Source organism: Artibeus jamaicensis, unplaced genomic scaffold, assembly GCF_021234435.1.
Source record: "Artibeus jamaicensis isolate MK-2021 breed Jamaican fruit bat unplaced genomic scaffold, CSHL_Jam_final contig_373, whole genome shotgun sequence".
Lineage (NCBI taxonomy): Eukaryota > Metazoa > Chordata > Mammalia > Chiroptera > Phyllostomidae > Artibeus > Artibeus jamaicensis.
This window is the reverse complement of record NW_026521807.1, coordinates 13,054,260-13,080,124: the sequence shown is the minus strand read 5'-3', so window position 1 is coordinate 13,080,124 and position 25,865 is coordinate 13,054,260. Positions and strand designations below refer to the sequence as shown.

Below are 25,865 nucleotides of genomic sequence, written 5' to 3'. Positions count from 1 at the left end.
GTCCATTCTTTTTCCAGTGATTTATATACTAAAATTCCAAATGTACTTGGGGCAACTTCTAGACTTTTTTTTTCAATCTATTCCACTGACCAGCTTATCTATCCATGCACCAGGCCACAATTTTATAACTGAAAAGGCTTTGTAGATTGTTTTAAAGTATGGTAGAGCTGATCCTTACCATAGGTAAGGATACCACTTCTTAGTGCTATCCTAGCTATTCTTATGTTATTTTCAATATAAACTTTGCTATCAACTCCACGAAAGAATACTTGTTGGTATACTTATTATGTTTATATTAAATCTATAAATCAACTTATAGAGAAATTATATTTTTCAAGATTTTCTTTACTTATTTTTAGAGAGAAGGGAAGGGATGGAGTAATAGAAGGAGAGATACGTTACTATGTGAGAGAAACATTAATCAGTTGTCTCTTGTACACCCCCAATCAGGGTTCAGGCCTGCAAACCAGACTTGTGCCCTGACTGGAAATTGAACTGGCAACTTTTCAGTTTGTGGGACAATGCCAATCCACTGAGCCACACCAGTGAAGGCACAGCTGACATTTTTGATAAGGTCAAGATGTGTTATCCAAGAGGGAGGGATGTCTTTCCATTTAAGTCACAGATGTTACCCTGTTATTTCATGTAGATTTGGCACATTTATTCTTAGATTTATTCCTTAGTATTTTCTTTTTTATTGTGCTATTATAAGTGGAGTTCTCATCACATCTCCTAACAGATTGCTTAAGTATATAAGAGTCTCACAACCTTGGCAATGCACTGTTGGCATCTGCCCACTTTGTTGTGGGGGGGCTGTCCTATGTGCTGTAAGATATTTAGCAGATCTTTGACCTCTGCCCACTAGTTGTAAGTAGCACTAACATCCCCAAGGAGACAACTCAAAAGGTCTCCAGATACTGCCACATGTTACCTAGTAGAAGGCAAAAATGGAGGAGGGGATAACTTCCATTAAGAAACACTGGTATAGGACTTCCAGTCAAGATGGAGGAATAGGTATACATGCCTTGCCTCCATGCAAAACTACAACAAAAATTATAACTAGACTACAAAACAAGTATCATCCATAGCTGTCAGAAAATTGACCTGTATGGAAGTTCAAGAACCAATTATTTAAAGAAGCCATCCATCCATACAGGTAGGAAAGGTAGAGATGTGGAGAGGTGCAGAGAGGTGGAGAAACACAGAAAAGGGTGGAACAGAAGTAGCACTAAGAGGCATGGAGACACAGGATGACCAGTCCCACATCCACATGTGGTAGATAAAAATTGGGAGGGATATCTTGGAACTTAGCGATCTCAGCCCCAGATAAAATCACCCAGCCCAGGGCTCCAGCATTATGAAGATAAGTCCTCACAAATTCTAGCTGTAAAAATTAGTGGGGGTTGGCTTTGCGGAAGAAACTGCAGAATTCTCAAAAGACTCCTTTTAAAAGGCCCACAATAGACTTAGGACTTATGCAGATGTGTCCCCTCTAAGATTCAGCACCAGGAAACAGCTGGCCAAGCACTAGTGACATTAGGGAGAATTTGAAGTGACTTGCAATAGGGCACATGCCAGTGGGCAGCTTCCTTCCAGGCAAAACACTAGAAGCCAGGCAGTGGCACTGTCCCCTCTCTGCACCCTCCCACACACAGAGCCACAAAGCAGTGACACAAGTTGCCCCACCCTGGAAATTAACTAGTGCTCTGTTCCATACAACTTACAGGGGCACTTTTCTACAATAAGCCACAATAGTAGGATAGGAAGTCAAAGCACCTCTACACAGAAACAAATACAGGGAGGCTGCCAAAATGAGGAGACAATGAAATATGACCCAAATTAATGAACACAACAAAACTCCAGAAAAAGAACTAGACAAAATGGTGATAAGCAATCTATCATATTCAGAGTTACAAACACTGGTTATCAGGATGCTCAAGGAACTCATTGGGTACTTCAATAGCTTTAAAAAGACCCAGGCAGAAATGAAGGTCACATTATGTGAAATAAAGAAAAATCACCAGGGAACCAATAGTGCAGGTGATAAGCTAAGAATCAAATCAACAATTTGGGACACAAGAAAGAAAAAAATCATTAAATCAGGAGAGCAAGAATAAAAAAAAAAAATTTTATTTTTTTTTAAGATTTTATTTATTTATCTTTAGAGAGGAAAGGAAGGAGAGAAATATCAATGTATGGTTGCTTCTTGTGAGTCCCCTGCTGGGAACTGGCCTGCAACCCAGGCATGTGCCCTGATTGGGAATCGAACCGTAATTGTGTGGTTTGCAAGCCCATGCTCAATCCACTGAGCTACACCAGCCAGGGCAAGAATAAAAATGAATTTTTTAAAAAGTTGGACCTCCAGCCAAGATGGAGGCATAGGTAGACACACTGTGCTTTATCCCACAACCAAAACAAGAACAACAACAAATTTAAAAACAAAAAAACAACCAGAACTGACAGAAAATTGAACTGTATAGAAGTCTGACAACCAAGGAGTTAAAGAAGAAATATTCATCCAGACCAGTAGGAGGGGCAGAGATGGCCAGCTGGGTAGAGAGACTCACAGCAAGGAGGCAGCTGGTGGACTGAGGGAGGCAGTAGGTTGCACTCTGGGCAGTTCCACATTAGCAGACAGATAAACCAGGAGGAACAACTAGGGAGCAAGGTAGGCCTAGCAACCCAGGGTTCCAGCTCAGGGAAATAAAGCTTCAAGTCTCTGATTGAATTGAAAACACCTGTGGGGGTTGAGGCAGCAGAGGGAAAAACTCCCAGCCTCACAGGAGAGTTTGACTGAGATAGCCATAGGGTCCTAGAATGTACACAAAGCCCACCCACCCAGAAATCAGCACAGAAGGGCCCAATTTGATTGTGAGGAATGTCCTGGCTCAACAAGGACAGAATGAAGAAACAAGAATTTTAAAAAATGAGGAGAGGCTTAAGAACTTCCAGGACATCTGTAAGAACCTCCAGGACAGCTGAGGAAGTGACTGAAAACCAGCAGAGAGCTGAGCAAGCAGCACTGTTCCCTCTCGGATCCCTCCTCAACATACAGTGCCACAACGCAGCTATGTGGGTTGCCCCGCCCTGGTGAATACCTAAGGTCCTGTCCCTTACTACATAACAGGCACATCAAAACAAACAAACAAAAAAATGACCCAAATGAAAGCACAGTTCAAAGCTCCAGAAGAAATACAACTAAATGACAAAGAGACAGCCAACTATCAGATATACAGTTCAAAACACTGGTTATCAGAATGCTCCAGGAACTCACTGGGTACTTCAACAGCATAAAAAAGACCCAAACAGCAATGAAGGTCGAATTATGTGAAATAAAGAAAAATCTACAGTGAACCATCAGTGATGGGAAAAAAACCAGGATTCAAATCAACAATTTGGAGAAGGAAGAAAGAAGCATTCAACAAGGACAGAATGAAGAAACAAGAATTTTAAAAAATGAGGAGAGGCTTAAGAACCTCCAGGACATCTGTAAACATTCCAACATCTGAATCATAGGGGTGCCAGAAGGAGAAGAGGAAGAACAAGAAATTGAAAAGTTATTTGAACAAACAGTGAAGGAGACCTTTCCCAGTCTGGCAAAAATAGACTTTCAGGAAGTCTAGGAAGCTCAGGGAGTCCCAAAGAAGTTGGACCCAATGAGGAACACACCAAGACAAATTGTAATCATATTAACCAAGATTAAAGATAAGGAGATAATCTTAAAAGCAACAAGAGAAAAGGAGACAGTTGCCTTCAAAGGAGTTCCCATAAGACAGCTGATTTCTCAAAAGAAACGTTGTAGGAAACAAGGGGCTGGAAAGTCAAGAAAAGTCATGAAAAGTCATGAAAAGCAAGGACCTACATCCAAGACTACTCTATCCAGCAAAGCTATCATTTAGAATAGAAGGGCGGATAAAGTGCTTCCCAGATAAGGTCAAGTTAAAGGAGTTCATCATCACCAAACTCTTTTATTACACGAAATGTTAAAGGGACTTATCTAAGAAAAAGAAGAAGATAAAAAATATGAACACTAAAATGACAACAAACTCACAGCTATTAACAACCGAACCTAAAAAAAAACCACAAAAACAAACTAAGCAAACAACTAGAACAGAAACAGAAGCACAAAAATGTCGATCACAGGGAGAGTTATCAGTAGGGGAGTGCGAGGGGGGGAAAGTACAGAGAATAAGTAGCATAAATGGTAGATACAAAATAGACAGGGGGAGGTTAAGAACAGTATAGGAAATGTAGAAATCAAAGAACTTATATGTATGACCCATGGACATGAACTAAAGGGGGGGAGTACAGGTAGGAGGGGATATGCAGGGTGGAGGAGAATAAAGGGAGATGGAATGGAACAACTGAAATAGTATAATCAATAAAATATATTTTTCTTTTTTCTTTTTTTAATTTATTTATTTAATTGTTGTTCAAGTTAAATAAAATATATTTTTAATTTTTTTTAAAAAGTGGATAGGTTAAGATCTTTAAATGGATATCTTTAAATGTACCAATATACAAATCATAGGGACCCCAGAAGGAGAAGAGAAAGAGCAAGATATTTAAAGCTTATTTGAAAAAATAATGAAAGAAAATTTTTCTAATTTGGTGAAGGAAATAGACATACAAGTACAGAAAGTACAGAGAGTCCCAAACAAGATGGACACAAGATGGACACAAAGACACAACATAATTAAAATGCCAAAGGTTAAAGATAAAGAGAGACTCTTAAAAGCGGCAAGAGAAGAGGGTTACCTACAAAGGAGTGCCTATGAAACTGTCAACTGATTTCTCAAAAGAAACTTTGTAGGCTAGAAGGGACTGACAAGAAATATTCAAAGTGATGGAAAGCAAGGACTACAACCTAGATTATTCTATCCAGCAAAGCTATCATTTAGAATAGAAGGGCAGATAAAGTGCTTCTGAGACGAGGTAAAGCTAAAAGAGTTCATCATCACCCAGGCATTATTAAATTAAATACTAAAGGGACCTATTTAAGAAAAAGAAGATCAAAACTATGAATATTAAAATGGCAATAAATTTACAACTATCATCAAACAAACAAACTAAGCAAAGAAGCAAAGCAGGTATAGAACCCTAGATATATGGAAATCATTTGGAGCATTATCATTTGGGAGGGGGAAGTGAGAGAATGGAAGGAAAGGTGCAAGGATCATGCCAAAGAACTTATATGCATGACCCATGGACATGAATTCAAAGAAGGTATTGCTGGAGGGAATGGTGGTACAGGATGAAGGGGGAAAGGGGGAAAAATTGGGACAACTTAAGAGTATAGTCAATAAAATATATTTTAAAAATACACACACACAAAAAGCACTGGTATACAATGTTTGTCCAGAAGAAGTGCAGCCATTGTTAATATAATGAGAATGGTTTGCATGATATCAATGTAACCTGGCAGTCAGGGAAAGTGGACTGGAATGCACATGCATGAACAATAACAATTTCACTGTATTAGTCAGTGGGGGCAGTACTTGCCATTGATGAGCATGTGTACTGTGTGACTGTCACATTCAAAATGACTAAGCAAGTAGAGCAACAAATCTGTATCAAATTTTGCATTAAGCTTGAGCATTCCTCCACAGAAACTATTCAGATGATTCAGAAGGATTCAGCTATGAGCAACCGGAGATTGCCAGCTTCATCGCAACAATGCACCCACTCATGCATCATATCTCATGAAGAGGTTTTTGGTGAAACTTCAGATCACCCAGGTGACTCAGTCCCCCTACAGCCCAGATTTGGCACCCTGTAGCTTCAGGCTTTTCCCAAAACTAAAATCACCTTTTAAAAGGAAGATTTCAGATTCAGGAAAATTCAGATGGGGCAGCTGATGGCAATTGGAAGAACTGTGTGATGTGCCAAGGTGCCTACTTTGAAGGAGACTGAGGCATCATTGTCATTATGTACAAAGTTTCTCATATCTTGTATCTTCTTCAATAAATGTCTCTATTTTTCACAGTATATGGCTGGATGCATTCTGGACAGATTCTGTGTGTGTGTGTGTGTGTGTGTGTGTGTGTGTGCGCGCGCACATGTGTATATGAAGTGAGAGAGACTATTGACTTATACACACAATTTATATGTCTCACAACCCTGCTGAATTATTGTTTTCTCTGACTCAGTCTTAAAATATTTGAGAAATAGGTAACAGTAATGCAGGAGTACAAAATATCATCCTTAGTAAAATTACTATGGGAGAATGTGGCTCACATCTGCAGGTCTCTGGGGCTTTCTAGTGTTAAACCCTGGAATTGAACATATACCTTCCTTCTCCCCAAGTCCAGGTATCAAAGGAAAACCATAGGCTTTCCCAGGTCAGACAGGGCCTTGTCACTCACTGTTTGGCAAAGAGAAGAGCAGAACTGGTGCTGCTTTCAGCCAAGCCCTTCCCCAAGAGAAAGAGGAGAAGGAGAGATTAGGCATGAATACTCAGTTCTCCTTTAAAACTTGGCAACTCAGTCCCCTAATTATATGTTCTACCTCCCTGAATATATTGAACTTAAACGCCTCAGTATCTCAGCTTCAGGCAGACCAAATCACAGGGATAACAAGTGGAATTCTAGATTGTGCCCTATCATCAGTTCCCTGAAGAATTAAAGCTGAGCTGCCAATTTGATTTTCTGCCCACAGATGCCTTTGAGGGACAAACAATGTTGTTACTACAAAAGACAGTTGTAATGATCCTCCCTTCACAAATCCATCACTTCTAGAAATCACTAGCCTGATAGCACTCACCAGAAACTATAATTGGTAGCTCAGAAACAATTTGATATTGTTATTTCCTTAAAACATATATCAAGCCCATGATTTTTAAAAATCTTTCAACAGACACCTATATGGTGAATAAGAAAAGTAATTGTGAATTCATACAAAAAGTAAGGAAAAGTTGTTCTACAAGTGAGCACAAATTTAGGTTCAGAGCTTCCTGGCAGTCATGAGAATAAAAGGAAAGTTAAAGAATTTTTTCCGTAAACATTTACATTAAGAATGATCAACGACATTAAGAATATACCCAAAAATGCAGTTTTGCAAAAGATGTAGATATGTTCTTTGTAATTCCATTCCATTAAAAAAAAAGTAAGGGCTCTCGGGCCTGCGAACCAGACAATCATGGTTCGATTCCCAGTCAGGGCACATGCCTGGGTTGCAGGCTGGTTCCCTGCAGGCCAGTTCCCAGCAGGGGATGCGCAAAGGGCAACCATACATTGATGTTTCTCTCCCTGTCTCCTTCCCTTCCCCTCTAAAGATAAATATTTTTTTAAAGTAAGGGCTTTATTGTGTTCTACATTGTATTGCTATTTAATTTTTAACTAATAAAAAGTGACTAAAGAACCAGATAAAATAACAATTAAAGTGGTCCTGGCTTTTAAAAATATCAATCACTGAACCCATGATTTTTGTATGGGTCTGATGGTAATCATTTGAAAGGAGAGCTCTCAGATTCATGTCTAATGGGCAAATATTCTGTTTTAATTGAAACTAGAAAATTACTATTAGAGGTTGATGTGTGTTTGTATGTGCATACACGTGTTTATGTGTGTGATATACATGAGATGTCATGGGGATACATATGATATATAGATATCTAATATAAAGTATTCCATTTGGACAGAAAACAAAGACAGGTGATATTGTTTCTGAAATTAATGAGCCTGATCTGTACTCTTGTAACAAGGTGCAGAGCATGGGTGCCATGAGGATGGGAGAGCCCCATCACCCCCTCCAAATCCTGCTGGGGGGGCAGGATGGGGTCAGGAAAAGAATGCAAAAAAGCAGAAAGTACAGTGTTTAAGGCACACTGAATAACCAAGGCAGATTAACAGCCCTGCCATCCTGAAGGGAACAAGGCTGCTGCCTGGGACAAAATTATGCACATTACTGTGAGAATGTGCACCAGCAGAATGACTCATGACATAGCCAGCAGGAAGCTCCTACACAGCCTGTGTGAGCTGTGGGGGCAGATGCCCACCCTGGATGCCTGTGCGTGGCTGGCAACCCCTGCTCTGACTAAAGATGGCAGCCAAAAGAGGGTCAGAGATACTGGGAGCTGACAAAAACAGTGGACACTAATGCGCCACGGGAAGAGCCAGGTGTTTGGCCATGCAGGAAGTTCTGAGACTAGCATTTAAAATTAGGGCAGGCTGAGTAATAGGGGTCTTCCACAAGGTCTCCCGGGAAGCCTGCCATGAGGTCAGGAGGTCTTCCTGGAGGTCTGCTGTCTGCCACAAGATAGCAGCAGAGCTGGTGGAGCTGTGGAGACCTGCCTGGCCAAGCACACAGGCATGTGAGTGCAGCTTGCAGCTGAAATGTGACTGGGAATTCTGAGCTGCAGACTTCAGCATTTCTGAAGGATGGCACTTTGAGTGGCATATTCTGAAACTGGTCTGGCTTGTCTTGGCAGAGGGAGACAGGCCTATTTGTTTCTGGGTGTGGACTTAGAAGAAGAAATCTATATCACCATTAAATAAAAATCCCCTTTCCTTTTTCACCAAACTCTTGCCTCGGGAGTCACACTTTTTGGCAATCAAACCCCACAGCTGTTTCAGAACACCACTGGCTGCTTCTGTAACACTCTCAGCTGAGCAGAAAGCCATTAAAACTTCAGTAAAGATGAATCTAAAGGGTATCCATGAAGAATCAAAGAATAATGAAAGAAATGTTTTTAAATTTATTTAATTGCCCAGGTAGCTTGAAACCTCAGACATTCACACACTAAAAGATAAGAGAGAAAAAAATCTGACCCAGAAAACATAGTTATAAGTAGAGTAACCATCCTTTTGTTTTGCCAGAATGAGTTGCCACTGACTTGCTAGACTGACTTGTTTCAAGGGATAGGTAAACAAACATCTAGAATGGTCATGTTTGTTACCTTAGTTTAATGAGTAGAGTACAATCTAGTTCTGCTCCCATACTAGTTCCATCACTGTCCAGTGCGACTTTGGACAGATTACCACGCCTCTCCAAGCCTCACCTCTCCTCTCATCTATAAAACACAGATATTGATAGTATCTGCTGTAAGGAATTGTATTAGAATGTATAATAGGCAGAATAAGGACCCCCCCAAATGTCCACATCCTAATCTCTAGAACATGTCACTATGTTACCTTATATAGCTAAGGGACTTTGCAGATGTGATTAAGGACATGGGGTGAAGAGATTATTTTGTATTATCCAACTGCACCCAATGTCATCACAAGGGTTCTTCGGAGGTTGAAAAGGAAGTGTGACTCAAAGGTCAGAGTGCTAAGGTTACTGTCTTTAAAGATGAAGGGAGAGGCTGGGAGCCAAGGACTGCAGCCAGCCTCTGGGAGCAGGAAAGGGTGGGAGACACATTCTCCTCTGGGGCCTCCAGAAGAAACACAATCCTGTCGATAACTTAAGGTTAGCCCAGGGAAATCTATTTGGACTCATTTCAGAATTGTAAGATAATACACTCATGGTTTTTTAAGCCACTAAATTTTCGGTAATTTGTTTGCAGGAGCCATGAGAAAATAATCTAGAATTAAATGAGAAAACACATGCATAATATTAATACAATACCTGCTACACTGAAGTACTCCATAAATGTTAAAATGATAATGATGGATGATGAGGATAATGCATAATTTTGTTCTGATAAAAACTTCAGTAAATATTGACTATTAAGTTGAATTTTATGAAAATGCCAATATTTGATCACTTTTGATCTATAAAAATTGAAAGTATTAAAAGGAGATGCCTATCTCCTCAAAGTTCTTCTTACTATCCCTTCTTAAATTACATGTCATGAGATTGTTATAAGGATTAAATGAGATAATATATGTAAAGTAGTACCAAGAGTACTAATAATAGCCTGAATATATATCTACCCTTATTATGTTCTTTAATGTAAGTTCCAGGACAGCAAGGACTTCATCTGTGTTACTCATTGCTGTAACTTCTGCTCACCCACCAGTGCATTCCCATATAAGTTATTTATAATAAAAAAAATTGGAACCCCCAAAAATGTCTATCTTGTTTCCTATACTGACTGTACAATATGCTTTATTGTTAGCACTAACATTATTTTAAAACTTTTTGTTGGATTATAAACTATCATTTGGGTGTGATTTTTGTCAAGTATTCTGTTTCTCTTTTGTATCATGATTTTTTTCTTTCTTTGTCTTACACATTATTTGTGGTTTTCATAGTGTCTAATCACAGGGTAAGAAAATTTCCTTTCTCTAACTGACTATTACAAGTAACAATGTCTTTTAACAGAGTTATCTTCTTTCTGCTTCCCTTTTGGTTAAATAAATTACAGTAACCCACATCTACTTTGCTCGTAGCCAGCAGTGTGGAACTGCACCAGAAATTTAAAGGTACCAAAAATATGATAAGAGTATGTAAGTGTTCTTCCACATTTTCTTGCCCCCTTATTACTAGGTAAAACCATGTGTTCAGCTATAGATATGGTCTATGAGAGGAAATGGTATGTTCACCTTCAAGACCAAAGCATTTAAAAGTCTTTGTGGGACATTTCAATTCTCAAACCTTGTCAAAGAGGTCACAGGTTTCAGACAGTGCAGCTACAAGAAGCAGTCTCTCTTAGCCTGCCTTCCTTTGTGGCTGTGAGGAGCAAAGCCACACACACTCGTGTTAGACTAGCATATAAGTTCAAAATAAATTTCATGAGTGTGTGTGTGAAGCCATTGAGATTTTAAAATCCCTTGTTACCAGAGCTCAACCTTTTTTACCCTGACCAAGACAAAGAAACAGATATGTATTTAATAACTTAATGATCCTAATTATAGATGGCTTTTATAAGGGTAAGGAAAACTAACTACTAATCAATTCTTATCAAAACAACATTTAAAAAAGAAATTGGCTTGAGAGAAGATTGGGGACATAATAAAATAGCAAGAAACAAAGGAAATAAAGCATTTGATATTATAAATAACAGCCATCAGAGATAAACTTGGACAAAAATTGAGATTTATGCTACTGACATATAACACATAGAAAGAAAAGCAATGTTCTAGGTTTCATGGCAGAGAACAGACAACCTTGTTCAACATTAATAGATAGTGTATGTTATCACGCAATATTATTGATATTAGGACCCTAGACAGATGTTCACCAGCTGACAACATAACTCTGAGGATTTCAAAGAGAGAGACCATCTGAGATATTAGACTATGAAAATAACACTCTACATCAGTGGTTCTTAAACTTTCATGTGAGCAAGAATCACACAGGGATTTGCTGTAAAATGTAGATCCTAAGCCCTGCACCCAGCTATTCATAAACAGTATATCTAGAGAAATATCCCCCCCCAACTGGAAATTGTGGTAAACACCCCAGGTGACTCTGATGCAAGTGGTCCATGCACCGTACTTTTGGGGAAAGTGTCCTTTATCAGGAGCCAATTAGTAACTGGCTCCAGCATAAATGTAAAGTAACTTCCCCACAGATGTTCTAATGTTTGCCTTTCCCTTCAAGTTTGTTTTTATCAGAGTTAATTTTAATATTACATTGGAGATAAATTTATCTCCCTTTATATAAAATAAATATAATAAACATATGTATAAATATATACATATACACACAGATGCACATTTTCTTATACTGGCGTCTACATAATTATTTCAGTAGCTTGTGTTCATTTGGTTGAAATAATCAAAAATATTTTTCTAACAGATATATTTCTCTAAGGATGTGTTATTTTCATTTTTGTATTAATGATGTCATAACAGTCATATTGCCTTTTCAGTTAGAAAAATCTATGAAGATTGTTATAAGAATTAAATGAGATATCATATGTAAGTACTTAGAAGAGTGCTTAGATTACAGTAACCCTAATAGATACTGCTGGTTTTAAATAGTATTCACCAGAACATAGGTTTCATGAGAGCAGAGACTTCCTATGTTTTATTCACTGCTGTAACTTCTTCTCCAACACACAGGGTATTTGTTGGATGGAGATGGATGAGGAGGACTTTGAAAACTGCTGTTATTACAACTACTTAGGTCTACACCACTCAAAAGCTCAAGGGCTAAAATCTCATACCTGGTGATATTTTTAGATTGTTTCACCATCTGTCTTCCCTTCCTCGCCTTCCTCAGCCTCATCCTCACATACAGACCCTCTAGTCTGTAATTCAGAAGAGACAATGTTTCAGAGTTGCCTCCACCTCAAGTTCCCTGAGGTAAAAAAAAAAACAAAACCTATTGCTCAAACCCAAGACACTGCTCAGCAGGTACAGCACCTGCACAACGGGAGGCTGAGGAGCAGTGAGTCCAGCTCAGCTGCCTCAGGTATGCGGACATCCATGAGGTCTTCTGATCACTGCATGATCAGCCACCATATGGAATTTAACAGTCTCTGGTAGCAAATATGTACATCATTTAAAGCTGGGAGACACACAAGATGCTCCTTCGATAGTTAGTGCACAGCAACCTGGCAGAGTGACGGGCTGCCACAATGAAACCTGTCACCAGACTGTGTCAAGGAATATATCTGTGCTGATGATGGAATAATAAAGTTGTGAGGGAGAAAAAATATTAGCTTAAATCTGTCCCAATCTCCTAAGGATGCCAGACAGCTGGATTAAAAAAGACTTTGGCGAAAAACATAAACCCTTCAAAAATCATATCAAATGCATACTATTAAACATTGCAACACACTGTTCTGACAAAGAAATTTTCACTTGCAACACAAGTTACAACACATCTGCTAGTAATTATTACAATGATTTTATTCCCTAATTTTGAATAATGGTTGTGTTCCTACCTTTTAAACCACACAGACATACATTGTACATGACATTAATGTTACATTTGTTTCTCATTATATGCATTTCTCATTAACAACTAATTAGTCTTGATTTTCCCCCTTAAATTATGTAGTATTAAAAGAAATAGACCTTAAAAAATGTCAACAGCAGTCAGAGTTAAGTCAATATTAAAGAAACAGTGTTGACCTACAGTTAACCTTTCAAGTAAGAGTAAAAATTGTCCACTCAAAATGCATGTTTAAATTAACCAAAAAAGTGTTAAAAAGAAAAACACATTTCATACTACATTTTCCTTTGTGGAGGGAGAAGAAAGATGGGTGTGCTATGTTTGGAATGAAACTGGATTATATCAGATTTGAACCACGAAAACATTTTTAACCCTCTTTCCCCATAAGTACTCTGGACAATGCACATTTTTTGAATAAAAAAGAAAAAAATGCTTTCAATAAATTATGTACACTACATTGAAATAATTTTTAAATACTTATAATGTCACTTTAAAAATCTAAAACACCAGCTGCCAAACTAAAACACCCTGATGAAGTTAGAAAATTCTAAACAATATACTGGTATGGTAAAATCGAAGAAAAGTTTTTTTTATTTTCTTTTTTTCTTTGTTATAAATTCTAAAATGGTATTTGCTACCTGTTAGAAATAAAAGTTGTGATACCCTTTCCTTAACCTCTACACCTGGCCACACTAAATTTAAATTTAAACATATCGGGGGATCAGGAAGCAGGGCCTGGGTGGTAGTGGGCAAATGTGGAGGAAATGGGGACCTCTGTAATAATGTCAACAATAAAAATAAAGTTAGCTTTGCACAGTGGCAGTATTGTAGCCAATGAGGTTTATCCGAGGCGCGATTATTGCTAATTAAAAATAAAGTTAAATATATATATGCATATATATCAGGGGATCTCAATGAACCCATGTCTAGTTCATTAATAAGTGTAAATAAGTTTTTTAATTGTCCTCAGTATCTAACTAGAAGCAGAGTACTTATTTACTTACTACTTACCCAAACACAGCGCTTCATCATGGGAAGATGTGTCACCAGTTGTAAGGCCAACTGCAGTGTGAGAAGGGAGAAGTTCAGCATGCCCCCAGTTCACCCTACCAATCAAGGGTTCCTAGTAAAATATCCCCGATGTTGATGTCTCAAAGACCCAACAGCTGAAACTACCTTAATGTATTAATAGTGGAACGTGCTTCGTAAACTGTTACCAGCTGGAACAGGGTCACGAGCAAGGTGAGGTGTAGAGAAAGAGGCTAAAGAAAGCAGTCACTTCACAGGTGGAAGAGACGGGAGAGACCACAGAAAAATAAAGAGTAAGAATTTAGTGGGGAGTCTCGTATAATTTTTCCACTTGGACGAAGTCTTATACAGAATAAAGATAAGTAATATATTGCTAGTCAAACCACTGGAGCTATATTTTACATTTTCCCTTTCATTGAATCTCAATTTGGAGTTGGAAAAAGTTGAAGTACTGTTTTTTTTCCACTTTCTCAAAAGAAAAATGGAAACTTCTTTCTTTAACAATAAATGAAAAAGGGAAAGTAAGAGAGAAGAAGCAAGAGCAAGAGAGACTCTAGCATGCAAAGTTTTATGCAGCTGAACTAAAGCAGATAAAGTGGTCTTAATTCTAACCATGACATCATATATCAGTGTTTCTCAAACTATAATGTTCATGAAAATCACCTGGAGATCTTGCTAAACTTCAACACCCGATTTAGTAGGTCTGACATGGGACCCTAGATTCTATATTTCTAAAAATGGCCTTGAGAATGCTCTGCTGCTGGTCCGTGGACCACCCTGTGAGCTGCAATGCCCTGGCGTCCCCTCGAGTCCCCTGCACATTGACAGAAACTCCTACTAGACATTTTCATTCAAAGAAAAACTGCAATTGGTCTTTTCTGTTCTCAGATGCCTAAAGTAGACTTAATATTGAGCTTAACTTGGTCAACTCCTCAATTATTTGAGAAGTTGAGAACTATTGGTCATATGCTTCATGTTCCTAGCTGAATTCTATGGGAACCACAGAGTATTTCATAATCGGTCTCCTTATGCCGTGTACATTGGATGTTTGATTATGACTGAAACATTCAAAACCCATCTCCTAACATGGGCAAGAAGAAGGCAGTTTCAGGTGGACTGATCAGATCACCAGGGAGCAGGCCCCAGTGACAAGCCAGCACTCACCACACTGAGAAAATCTGAATGCAGAGCAAGATGAGATCTCCAGGACTGGCGAAGAAGAAAGAATGTGTCCTTATGTGGCAGAAAGGAAGTCTCTGGGTGCTGATTCTTGTGCCTGCAAGATATTTCCCTACAGTGAAATTACTGACAGTAGCTAAAGGCCAACAGTCATGTACCATGTCCTGAATACAAAGAAGCTGCATAATTTAATATGTCTCATCTCTATAGAGCTTTTGTGTATAGACAATATGGAGAAAATTATTTTAATATGGACTTCCTCCACAAAGTGGAGCTTTGAAAAAAGGGGAAATGGGGTTAACCTAGATCTCCAATATATTGCTGTCTTTCCATGTTTGTTCATATGGTAGAAAAAAACTAACAGTGGACATTGACAAACATAAACTCAATGAGAAGCCCTGTTTTTGTTTTGTAAACCAAAAGGTCACAGGTTTGATTCCCGGTCATGCATAGGTTTTGGCTTTGGTCCCTGGTATGGGCTCCTATGAAAGGCAACAGACTGATGTTTCTCTCTCTCTTTCTCCCCACACCACCTTCCCCTCTCTCTAAAATCAATAAGCAAGTCTTCAGGTGAGGAAATAAATAAATAGCAATCCATTTGGAAGTAGTAAAAATTAGCAACAGGTAAACCCAGATAAATTGGGGGAAATAAACTATTATTTTAATCCTCTTTATTGCTATCAAAGGTGAAGAGCTAATAAAAGATGCTATGAAAGAAAGCTGGTAAGAAAAGGATAGATTACATAAGACAGTGAATTTGAGGAATGAATAAAATAAGGAAAAGGAAGCAGTCACATTGGTGAGCACGGTGAGCCAGGACTACAGTTGAGAGGCCCACGGGATGGAGTTGCTCTGTCAGCAAGCCAGACAGGCCAAGACAAAAGGACAAAACGTGAAAAAAAACATCAGAATGAGGGAAACGATCATAAAACAATATTAACATTCTGAAACACTAAAAAGTTAAAATCAGAAGTCCAAAATTCTGACAAATTTACTCCTTAATAAAACTGACATATTAATGGGAGGACTACAACAGGGGAGGAATAAAAATGAATTATTATTCCTTTTGAAAAATCTTCATTATATTATTAAGCCAATAAAATTCTGTGAATTTTAGCAAAGCAAGATACCTTTGAGTAAAACAGCATTCATAGAGGCTGCTGAGCTACTTTCTGTTAAACTGACTGAGACCACAGAATCAAAAGACCATCTTACTGATGTCTTCTCACTCTGAAGAAACACTGCTTTCGGAAATGTGGGTGGGAGTAACCACCAGACACCGTCTATGTCTGCTTTCCATTTATTAAAATCACAACTTAAAACATCTCAAATGGACAACCCAAAGGCTAAGTCTAAAGCTGTACATACTTTTGAGTGAATGAGTACATTTTCAAACCAAAACAAATTTAAAATATTAACTCTAAATAGATACTTATTGGGAGTTACTTTATTCTCTCTCCCCCTTAAAATGTATTCATTCTTACTACTTAATCCACTTTTTCACTTTGGGGGAAAAAATGCAGGGAAAGGTTGGGGGGGGGTCAAAGAAAAGTTATTTAACCTTAGTCTTACAGTGACATCTAGTGGTGATAAATGGTAATACTAGCTATTCTATTCCAATTAACTATAAAAATAAAAATTGCTGCACTGAAAACCAGAGGCTATTACCATTCCTGTGTAAGTGCATGAGAAGACCTTCCCTCACTCTGTTTTTACCACCCTGCATTTTAGGGGGCTTAAACTGTGTTTAGCACCCAATTACTGGCTTGTCTCTCTTGCCTGCCTGAGACAGAAAAATGTAAGATCAAGCCTACTATTTATCTATTCAGGTTTTTTACTCAAACCTTATGTTATCATATACAACATGGATAATTCAGAATGAGTACTCAACGTATGGACAAATTTTGTAAATACACACGTACAAAACATGCTTAACAGCAATCTCATTGTGCTTTCTCTTTCTTCTCGAGCAACTGAACAAATCTAAGGATAAATTCCCTAGTCCATCTCTACCCAACTATTTTTATCTTCAGCTTCAGTGTATCTTAGAAGGTAAGAGCATGAAAAATTGAAGGCAGATAGAGCTGGATTTTATTCCAATATCTTAAATATTGTCTATGTGGTCCTGAAACATCAGTTAACCTCTATACGTTTTAGCTTCTTCATTGATGAAATGAGCTAGTTCCTACATCAAGGGGTTTTGAGAGGGTTAAAAGGGGTTTTGAGAGGGTTAAAATAAACTATAAATGAAAAAACACAAGAGTTTTATCCATAAAAATTGTTTAACATGTTTGATAATTTGCTGTGGAAACTTTCTTCCACTAGATTCACAACCAGTAAATACTGTACCAATTCCCTAATATTCCAAGATTTTTTACTTTACTTACTATATTCTCTTTGCTTGGGATACCCATTCTTTAAGGCCTTACCCAAGTACATTCGGCTTCATGAAGCTTTTTTTAATACTGCCTCTTCTCCCCCAGTTTCCCCTTATCTGTCTCAGAGCAGTTACTGGGGGTTCTTGACATGACTTGCCTTGTTTCATTAAGATCCCCCCAACTGGATTTTACACAAAGTTTTAATTAGGACAAGACCCAGGCAGTACATCACTAGAGTACAATACTGAACAATTTCATATAGTTAGGCACCTAGTAGTCACCGGCTTTCAATAACCTTGATGTTTATAACTAGGAAACATTGAAAAGTGGAAAAGTTCAGATATATGGTGTTCCCTGAAGCAGAATCACACAGGCATACCTCGCTTTGTTGCACTTTACAGATGTTGCATTTTTTACAAATGGAAGGTAAGACCCTCCACCGGCAAAAGATTACAACTCACTTTATGGTGGTGATCTCTACTCGAACTTTTAGTTCCTCTGAGGTATGCCTGTAAATGGCAGCCCTCACTCCAGTCAACCCACAGACCAATTTTACCTGATGAAAATTGGGTGTTCAAATATTTAAAATTAAAGAAAAGGGGTTTTCAAGTCATTATTAGTGGAAACTTTTCTCCCTGGGACCTGGTTCCCAGGTAAAGTGACCTTCTAGTGGCACCCCTCACCACTTGCCCCATTTTTCCATGAATTAGGATTAATTGACTTGGTTGGAAGGTGGTGTTAGTTTATTAAAATCTATAAGGAATGAAGATCTGGGATTTTCCTTCCTGCAGCCCTGAACCAGTGCAAGCCAGGGACCCAGGCAAACGGAACTCTTCCAAACCTGAACCTCCTTCCCTTCAGGTGAACTGTCCCAAGTGTGAGGGGGCAGATACACAGGAGCAGTGTCACTGGATCATTACTAAACCACTTCTCCAAAAGCTTTAGCAGAAAAAAAAGCAATGTTCTTAAATCTCTATCTGCCTAACCCCTGTGTTGATTTCTCAACTAAACTCAGACAGAAAAAAGTACCAGATTAGCCTTTTCAAATCCTAATGAGTTGCTTCAGACTCTTACAACATATATTTTCTGCTTGCTCCAAAATTTTTAAACAAACTATCACAATTTTAAATAATGACAGAATCTGACTCTATATTTACATGGCCCGGCCTCACCCTAATCCAGCCCTGGTAGCAACAAAACTTTATGTACCAAAACAGGCTGTCAATCCACAGGCATAGTTGGCTAATTTTTTTAAATATTGCATTAAAAATTAATTATCTTTGTTTCTGAATTGTTAGATATCTCCTTATATTTTGCATCTGAAGTGAGCACTTCACTCTCCTCATCTCAGCCCCAGCCCCTCTGACTCATAATCTTCTCAGGGCAGTTTTTAGCAACAGGTGGTAAGTAAAAGGCTCAGAGAAACGTTGGCCAAGACTGTCAAATCATAATGTCCTATCTCTCTGTCAAGAAAGGGTTTTTGTTTTGTGACCATTTGTTCCTGGGATGCCCAGGAACCCCAGTGCTTCCTTAGAACTATGCTGGCAGAAAGCAGTTCTCACTCTTCTAAGTCTGGAAAGTAGAACTCTGGGGCTACCAGCAGGCATCTTTTCCATTGTTTAAAGGGCTTGTGTGCAGAACAAAGCCAATCAGTGGCCAGTAGAGATACAAGCTGGATAGGAAAAGTCCAGAGGCCCTGAGACCCCTTCTAGCAACTGAGGCCTGGCTCCCTCTAGCAATTTCTTCAGGCATATAAGCTACAAGAACCATCACATTTCCTTTTTGTTCAAGGTAATTTGAATTGGACTTTTTTCACATTTGCCTAAAATAATCTTGAGCAATTTCAGGATCTCATTGTTAAAGGGTCTTGGAACACTATCATTATCACATAAAAACTTTTTCCTGAATTCTTTTCGCTGATCTAACCCTTAGAAACTTCAGCTCCAGGAAGGCAAATCCTCCTACACAGAGAGCTGAGTACTGTCCACAACCAGTGGAAGAATGTTAACATAACACATTTCCTGTGATCCAAGACACCTGAAAAACTGCTACAAATCATCACAACCTCCATTTAAAAACAGCCCCAAGAAAAGTTAGGAACCGAATAAAGTTCCTCCTCAGCGTCCTAAAAGGCTGGAGAGCTGCAGTGTACAGGTTTGACCCCACGAAGGCGGTGCTGAAACCTGGGCTTTAACTTCCAACCAATCTGTGGGTCCCAGTACCCTTCTTGCAATTTGTCCAAGATGAAGAGGATACCCTAGGGATGACAGACTCCAGGTTTGAGGTTTCTGCTCTCAACAGTTCTACCAAGGCAGGGAAGGCATGGAGCTTTATATCCAAGTGAGAACCACGCAAGATTCTAGTTTTGAATAAGATAGCAAAGAACATCAAATAACTTGGGTCATAAAATGAATTGACAGCTAATAAAGAAATGAAACTGATAAATTGGTCACACATAGTAGACAGAAAAATATCCTCCCACACACATCCTAATTCCCAGAACCTGTGGATATGTTTGATTACATGGCAAAGGAGCATTAAAGTTGTAGATGGAGTAAGTTTGCTAATCAGCTGGCCTTAAAAATAGGGAAAGGCTCCTGGCTTATCCAGGTGAGTCCAGTGTAACCACGGAGTCCTTTAGAACAGCTTTGGTGAAAAAGAATCCTACAGGCAAAAACCTCAAGGGGAACAAAAGAGAAATAACTTTAGCAAGCACATGTAAGGTAGTTAAAATTTGTATTTCAAAAATCCCAACTCACATGATGTTTCTTTAATTAAAAATTTTTAAATGTATATATTTTCTAGTATGTGAAAACTTCATAGGCATGAACCAGTTTTAGAAAGGCTTTTTTCCTATGTGTTAAGAAAAAGATATTAGATTTGCAATGGCTAAAACCTCACCACATATTTCTATGTTTAAGAAAAGCTGACAAACTTATAAATCAGAGTTTTGGTTTTAGAGAAGGATAAGCATGTGTTTGGTGAGGTATAAAATATATGCTAGACTTGAGTAGTAGAAATCCAAGGCATCTGAACTTAATTCACAGACTCATAAGCACATTTTCCTATGCTTCAATTAGGATTACAGGTTCAGTAAAAACACAGACACTGTTGCACTGCACGGTGGCCTCTTGTTACACACCTCGTGCAGGGAGCACAGCTGCCACAGAGCTGAGTCTGTCGGCTTTGTCAAGGTGCTGTGATGCAGCCAAATGCTCTTCCTACCCTGTAGTGACTGCAGCAATGCACTGAGGTCTCCCAATCAAGTCAGAACAGTTGCTTTTGGGAGGACAGTTTTAAGGTCTCTGTTAGCAGACACATCTCAACCTCTGAAATGATTTTTTGTACTCAGCACACGATATAAATTTCACCTATTGATAGGATCTTCACTGAACCTTTTTAATTTTTTTTCATTTCACACAAATGAGGACTCAAAACTTTTCTTAACTTTGCCTTCTTTAGGATTCATTTTGTTTCAAGATTTAGAGAAAGACTGCTGTGACATACAGAATCCAAGCAACCCTAGCGGGCACACTAAGCAAAGTTATTTTGTGAATGGTCAGAATTTGCCCTTGCACATGGCCTTGACCTAAAATACATACACTCCTCCAGGGTAGAGCAGTATAAAAACTCCTGGATTCCACCCTTTCCTATACCCAACCCCTTAATAAGCATCATAAATCATCATAACTCTCAGAAAGCCCTTTTGTAGAAAATTTAGAAGAGGAAACTTTCTTAGCAAAAGGAACCCAACCCTCCCAAACAGACCACAATTCAGAGTTAGCCCAAAACCAAAGAACTGTCTTTAGACCTCCCAAAATACAACCCAAATGAAGATTAGAAATAGAATTCGTTCTTTGCTATGTGCTATTTTACAGAATTATTTACTCTGGCTTTGAAGGATTTTTAAAAAGGCAAAATAAAACTGAAAGTTAAAACAATATTGAGTTGCAAATGCAACTTTGACAGCTTTTATTGTTGTTTTTCTTCACAGAGGTGGCTAAAATTGAAGAAATGTCCCTGAAGTCTAGCAACTATTCTCCTTTTATGAAAGAGTCTGCTCAACAGACATTTAATATTTCTCAGACACTTCAATATTTTATTCAAAATAATCTTTAGCCTTTGATATTCAAGAAAATGATATGATACGGAAAGCTCCATGTAAATTATCACAGGGTCAGAGAACTTCGCTTCATACTAACCTCTTATCCTTGAATCAGAAAATGTTCCAAACATAAAACCTTTCACTTTCAACCCATGAATCTGAGCAAGTGTAGAGAGCTAACTGTAAATTAGTTGGATGCTGTCAGCGTGCCCCATTGCCTGCGCATTTTGAACCCCAAATCCTAGCCTTGTGCAATGAATTTCCCAGGACAATTCTGATGGATATAAAACCTTCTTAATCAGCCTATAAAGCTAATAACTCCTTTTTTAAGTGTGCATATAAATGTATCTATGTGTGGCATGCAGAAGAGAAAACATTAACAAAACAGACTAATGAGGATTGAATAAGACTCTTTTCATTTTTTTACCATGTCCCATTTTTAAACTATTTAGAATGGACCACATCTGCAAACAAACCTAAACTATTAAACGCCATAGGATTTTTGCTATGAGTCACTATTCAAGAAGCATTTACTGAGATCCCACTTTGTAGCAAGCCCAGAAGAAACAGCTACTTAAGACATGTTTGTGGCTTTAGAAAGCTTATGATCACACTATATGATCAGCTGGTAGAGAAAGCAAGAGTTTTTGTTGTTTATCCTCTCTGGCACTGCAATTCTTCTTAATAAAAATAAATAGAAAAACATTTGGCAAGATGTCTCTAAATTCTCCTACAGAGCTGAAACTCTGATCATATGAATTCATTACATTCTTAGATAAGTTAGACTTTCTGAAGTTAGAGGAAGAGTGAGAAGCCCTCCTTAATATAGTTTGTTGCATGAATACATAGGAAATTGAGGAAAAACAAAAAAAATCATCTCAACAGCTTTCCTCTAGCAATCTAGCCTACATTTGTTCCTACCTGAGGTCACATTTCAGCTTCCCAATGGCTCCACTACTTTCTCTTTCAGTTTCTACAATGTCTACTTCACTTGCTACTACTCAGTGACTCGGCTCCTCTTCCTTCAACTTTTGGCTTTTGCATGTGGTGGCTCAGGCAACCTTAGGGGAACTACTAATGGATTTCTTTCTGTGAGTCTCTGCACTAATTGCTTTACCATTTGAATGCCTTAAGAATGTCATTTGAATGTCTCACATTTGAATGCTTTAAGAAGATCTAGCCCTGGCTGGTGTGGCTCAGTGGATTGAGTACCAGCCTGTGAACCAAAGAGTCACTGGTTCAATTTGCAGTCAGGGCACATGCCTGGGATGTGGGCCAGGTCCCCAGTATGGGGCACATGACAGGCAACCACACACTGATGTTTCTCTCCCTCTCTTTCCCCTTCCCTTTCTCTCTCTCTAAAGATAAATAAATAAAATATTTTTAAAAAAAGAAAGAAAAAAGGTCTAACATGTCCAGTCTCCTACCCCCAGTATAAAACATCCTGTTTCCTGGAGTTCTAATGCCATGACATGCCACCCCACAGATCACTGGCCAATATGGTACTGTTTTCCCTTGACTCAATAATCCTTGGTCCAGCCACTTCTGCTCCTGAGCAAGAACTCCTCTGGGCCCAGGGTCAGGAACCGCCTGTGCCCATGTCCTTCAGAAACAGATTCCAGAGACAGGCATTAAAACAATCACCTAACATACTTAGGACACCATACTTTTTCTCAGACTGTACCTAGACTATCATTAACTTAAAGTTCATCGGTGATATACATAAGGATAAAATTCAGAAAATTTGGCTGGGCCACTTCTCTAGCAATGGCAAAATAAGGAAGTCTTCATTTCTATACTAAAAATACTAGCTCAAAATTTCACACTTAAAAGCAGAAGCTAAAAGAAATAAAATTTTGAAACTCACATATTGCTTTTTCAACGTATAAGCTCAAAATTATTAACATAATAAAAATAAAGATGTACTTTCTGATGAAAAATCTAAATGTTAAAAAAAAAATCTAGCCACAAAGATCAGAAACATTTATCAGAGGGGCTTATGTTTCTGATAAATATTTAAGTGTGTAAAGCAGAACCACTGAGAACAATAAATACTTTATGGCTGGTACTTTGTCAAACCTATAAGTGGCTCTGCCTTAGAATTTTACATCATCACTGAATTTACAGTCATTTGATAAGTGGAACAGGGCAAGAATTACTTCTTTCTAAATCTAAACCAGGTGATAAATCTACCATCAGGATTCTTCTTATTGTCTGTTATCATCTGATGACAATGCCTTTTACCTTCATTGTCTTGGCAGAAATATGCTATGTAAAATTATAATGTCATATCACTCACAGTGATTTAACACTATCCAGCCCATACCATTTTAATCAATCAAAATTGTCGCTTTTTAGTGTAATGATTTTGTGGTAAATTCCCTGTGTTTAATGTGATATATGGTCCTATCTACCCGTTGATTTACTATTCTCTCCCAAAGTCTAACAGCATGGGAGGCTGTTCTTGCTTTCAGACATCTTTGGAATTAGAAAACAAGAATAATTTGTGGTAATAAAAATGCTAATTTCTATGGAACAATGAAGGCTGAAAAAATACCTTAAGTGATAGTAGCTCCAACTACTTTTAAGCTGAAATAAAAGATAGTTTTGCAAACTAAAACCACAGAAGACCTACAGTTTTTCCTTCTGTCTCTACAGATGATCAATGTATCTGTATTTAACCAGAGACCTCAACACATTATTTTTTCTTTCACATTATCAAGGAAAATCAGAAATACACAAATTATTCCCCCTTTCCAAATTCAAACATACATTGTACAAATTTTTTCATTCTTAAAAATCATAATATATTTTAAAGTGACTCCTTAAATATTGATAAATCATTTCTACTAGAGATAAACCAATAACATCAATCCAAGCTCCCATTTCTCAACTATACTGTGCATTCAAGACTAACTACCATGCAGAAATAAACAAGCACAAAATCTCAGTGGCTAAACATTATAATTTCTCACTCATACTGTGTATCTCAAACAGGTCCACAGACAGTCATTTAGAGACTCAGTGGCTCAGGGACCTACGCTACACACTCCACAAAGAGTCACAAGGGAACCCAGTCTGTGGAGGCTCTACCATCTTATAGCTGTACCATCTGGAATATGAAGCCTCCTGAGACACTGTGGAAGGGGAAGAGAGAGTTGCAGGTCCCCAATCAGCAATTACATGCCCAAATTGCATGTCTCTTGTGCTCATAGCTCATTGGCCAGAACCAGTTCCATGGCACTTCCAAATGCAGGATTGGGAGAAACCATTATCCTGAAAGGTTGGGAGAAAATAGAATATGGGTGAGTTCAAGAAGTCTCAGCTTACATGTTCCTAGAGAATAAAAATCTCCAAATCTCTTACAGGCAACTCCCCATGTAGAATCGTGAAAACCATGTATTTGCTCTGGAATCTATAATCTTACACACCTAGGGAGAAAAGTATTTATGTAATTTTTAAGAAAAGTACCTAAATAATTAAGAGAAATTATGATTAACCATTGATTCCATCATTTAAGCTGTTATATATGCTATTTAAGTAAGAAGAAAGCAAAAGGCCTGCCTATAGTTTAAGCTAATAATAACATTAAAAAAATTTAAACCTTAATCCAACTAGCAAAGTAAGAAAAATAATTTAAAATAAAAAATGTTATTTTGACATCCTAATTCTGGCTCTTGAAGTATAAGCACAATTTTTAAGCACAAAAGTATTAATAAGAAATCTAAGATTTCAATATTTTTAATTTAACCTAAACAGAATGAGTTTCTTCCAAACTTAAAGTAGATTTCTCCCCATCAATACTGTTCCCAACAACTAGGCCAGATGCTGTCACTGCAGTTACCAGTGGGCAGATTTGAAAACTCCTGGGTTGAGCTGCTTCCCCAAGGCCTACCCTGTGCTGATAGGGAGAAAAATATGGGAGTTCATTCATTCACTCAACAACTACCTACTGAGTAGCTACTATGCAACAAACAATCTGAGAATGTACTAATAACTGAAGTAAAAACCACCCCCCTCAAAGAAAAGAATTCTTCTCACTTCAACCTCACATACTAGTAAAAAAAAAAAAAAGGGGGGAAGACAAACAAAATTAAGTGGATCATAGAATAAAGAAACAAAAAATAAGGAGATAATCCCATGTATAAAGAAAATAAAGTCAAATAAAAGGATAGAGACAGGAGTGGAGTTTGAAGCTACTTTGGAGAGGATGGTCAGAAATGGTCTCTGAAAGCATCTGAACCAAGAGAAGGAGAGTATGAAGGAGCCAAGGCACAGAATTTTGAATTGAAGGAAACTCAAGACCTTAAAATAGGAGAAAGCATCATGTAAGAGAGGAAAAATTCTAGAGCCACAGGAGTAGGGAATGAGGAAAACTAGTAGAA

At 38.1% G+C, this 25,865-nt stretch overlaps 1 pseudogene; it reads left to right on the top strand.

The window, feature by feature from the left end:
* The first annotated feature begins 13,594 nt into the window (after window positions 1–13,594).
* On the top strand, window positions 13,595–13,760 carry LOC119059822 (uncharacterized; annotated as a pseudogene).
* Window positions 13,761–25,865: the final 12,105 nt, after the last annotated feature.